We start from the raw sequence: 3,734 nt of genomic DNA, 5'->3' as shown, positions 1-3,734 counted from the left end.
TGGACTGGACTTTTGCTGATATGTTGGATCCACCATGGACTGTACTCTCACAATATTATGTCAGACCCACTCGACTTCATTGCATTCGGTCTCCCCTAGAAGGGTGGGGGGTTACCCACATATGCGGTCCTCTCCAAGGTTTCTCAGTCATTCACATCGACGTCCCACTGGGGTGAGTTTTTCTTTGCCCTTATGTGGGCTCTGTACCGAGGATGTCGTTGTGGCTTGTGCAGCCCTTTGAGACACTTGTGATTTAGGGCTATATAAATAAACATTGATTGATTGATTGAAACATTGAATATAGGTCATCAAATCTCAGCAACAAGCTGTAATATCTTACTGAGATAATTTGGGAGCAAAACACTTAAAACAAGTAAAACACTCTAACATAAAATCTGCTTAGTGAGAAGAATTATCTTATTAGACAGAAAATAAGCAAATATTGAGATATTTAATCTTACTTAGATTTCACTTTTTGCAGTGTGGCCATCACTCAAGTTAATGGACAGTTTGGCACAGTCAATAACAAAATGTATAAGTGCATACAAATGTAGTAAAAAAAAAAAAAGACATTATAAAACATACTTGCCAACCCTCCCGAATTTTCCGGGAGACTCCCGAAATTCAGCGCCTCTCCCGAAAACCTCCCGGGAGAAATATTCTCCCGAAAATCTCCCGATTTTCAGCCGGAGCTGGAGGCCACGCCCCCTCCAGCTCCATGAGGACAGCCTTTTTTCACGACGGGAGGACAACAGGGTGACAAGAACTAAATCATCCAGACTAGAGACAAATTGTATTATTTTGTTTATCGTACCTAAAAATAAATATATTTATTAATAAAAAAAAAAAAAACTAAATACATTTTTATTATATTTTGCTAAAGCATCAAAATTAATTGTATTTTTTTTTGGTATTTTTTCTGACTCCTTATTACATCCAGCCATAGAATTAAAATAAACATGTTTGAAATAATTAATTTTAAATGATCATAATAAGTCATTTAAAATGACCATATTTAATTATTAAAATAATTGCTTGTTCATCAACAAACTTTAGCATTTTATTCATTACATTTTGAAGCTCCAGAAGCCAAGTTATGTTATATTCCTTAAGATTTATTTATGCAAGTTTGAAGTATCAATTATCCAAACACCGTTTTGTTTGCATATTTTCAGGATGTAATATATATATATATATATATATATATATATATATATATATATATATATATATATATATATATATATATATATATATATATATATATATATATATATATATGTATGTGTGGGAAAAAAAATCACAAGACTATTTCATCTCTACAGGCCTGTTTCATGAGGGGGGGTACCCTCAATCATCAGGAGATTTTAATGGGAGCCTTCACATACCATGGTTTATATAGGGCACAGAGTGGGTGGGTACAGGCTGGCGTAGGGGCGTGGTGATTGGCTCATGTGTTACCTAGGAGGTGTTTCCGTCTGTGGCGGCATGCTGTTACAATTTCGCTGCGCTTGTTGAGGGATGACAGGTCTGGACGGTAAATAATAAACAGTTTCTCTTTCAAGCATAGGTTGCATCTTTTATTACCACTATTGTAAGGTGTGCTGGATGCAAGAATTTGCCATGTTATTGAATATTCAACATTATTGTCTTTGAGGTCCCAAATGTGTTTGCTGAGTTCTGTGGTATTCCGCAGGTTTTGGTTCCTGAAAGAAGCCTTGTGATTGTTCCATCTGGTTTTTAATTCTCCCTCGGTTAATCCTACATATGTGTCGGATGTGTTAATGTCCTTGCGTGTTACCTTAGATTGGTAGACAACTGATGTTTGTAAGCACCCCCCGTTGAGTGGGCAATCAGGTTTCTTTCGACAGTTACAGCCTTTGTTGGTTTTGGAGTCGCTCTGTCCGGGGGCCGACGGCTCATTTGCAATTGTTTTGTTGTGGTTTGAGATGATTTGTCGTATATTGTTCATATAGCTGTAGCTCAATTTAATGTTGTTCTTGTTGAATACTTTTCTTAGGGTGTTGTCTTTGGGAAAGTGTTTGTCAATCAGATTGAGGAATTTGTGTCCAATGTTAGTTGAGACGTTTTTGCTGTATGGGGGGTTGTACCAGATGATGTCGTTTCGTTTTCTGTTCTTTTTTGGCTGGTTTCCTGGCGTGAGTTCATAGGTGAGGGTGAAATTGTATCCGCTTTCATCAAGGGCTTTTTGGTACGGGGGGGTTGCTTAGTCAAATTCAGCTTTGCTAGATGACAGCATCGATAGCCTTTTATTAATTCCGGTAGGTATTCTTTTCGTGGTGGTGGGTGGGTGGTTGCTGTCATGGTGCACGTATTGGAGTGTTGTGTTGGGTTTCGTGAATGGTTGGTAGCTGTTATTTCTCAGGTTGAAAGTGACGTCAAGGAAGTTGACGGTTTGCTTGTTGGCTTCAATCGTGATCCGTAGGCCGTTCTCTTTGAAAATTTGGCATATGCGCTTCTTGGTATTCTCGCTGCTCCTTGGCGAGGCGCGACACACTGCCAGTCCGTCATCACGGTAAATACCAAGGTTCAGATTGAGGCTAGCGAGCTGGGAGAGGAGGAAACTCCCAACGAGTTCACACGTTTCTGCTCCGTCAAAACTTCCCATAGTGACGTCAAATGTTGCATTGTTCTTTTTTTGCCATGGTGTACTGTTGTAGATGAGAATGGACTACGACTCAATCACAGGCAATGAAAGAAACATCATCATCCACGCAAAAAACTCCATTCTCATCTACAACAGTACACCATGGCAAAAAAAGAACAATGCAACATTTGACGTCACTATGGGAAGTTTTGACGGAGCAGAAACGTGTGAACTCGTTGGGAGTTTCCTCCTCTCCCAGCTCGCTAGCCTCAATCTGAACCTTGGTATTTACCGTGATGACGGAATTGCAGTGTGTCGCGCCTCGCCAAGGAGCAGCGAGAATACCAAGAAGCGCATATGCCAAATTTTCAAAGAGAACGGCCTACGGATCACGATTGAAGCCAACAAGCAAACCGTCAACTTCCTTGACGTCACTTTCAACCTGAGAAATAACAGCTACCAACCATTCACGAAACCCAACACAACACTCCAATACGTGCACCATGACAGCAACCACCCACCCACCACCACGAAAAGAATACCTACCAGAATTAATAAAAGGCTATCGATGCTGTCATCTAGCAAAGCTGAATTTGACCAAGCAACCCCCCCGTACCAAAAAGCCCTTGATGAAAGCGGATACAATTTCACCCTCACCTATGAACCCACGCCAGGAAACCAGCCAAAAAAGAACAGAAAACGAAACGACATCATCTGGTACAACCCCCCATACAGCAAAAACGTCTCAACTAACATTGGACACAAATTCCTCAATCTGATTGACAAACACTTTCCCAAAGACAACACCCTAAGAAAAGTATTCAACAAGAACAACATTAAATTGAGCTACAGCTGTATGAACAATATACGACAAATTATCTCAAACCACAACAAGACAATTGCAAATGAGCCGTCGGCCCCCGGACAGAGCGACCCCAAAACCAACAAAGGCTGCAACTGCCGCAAGAAACCTGATTGCCCTCTCAACGGGGGGTGCTTACAAACATCAGTTGTTTACCAATCTAAGGTAACACGCAAGGACATTAACACATCCGACACATATGTAGGATTAACCGAGGGAGAGTTGAAAACCAGATGGAACAATCACAAGGCTTCTTTCAGGAAC

This window comes from Nerophis lumbriciformis, linkage group LG08 (genome assembly GCF_033978685.3).
Source record: "Nerophis lumbriciformis linkage group LG08, RoL_Nlum_v2.1, whole genome shotgun sequence".
NCBI lineage: Eukaryota > Metazoa > Chordata > Actinopteri > Syngnathiformes > Syngnathidae > Nerophis > Nerophis lumbriciformis.
Note: the sequence above shows the minus strand (reverse complement) of the source record.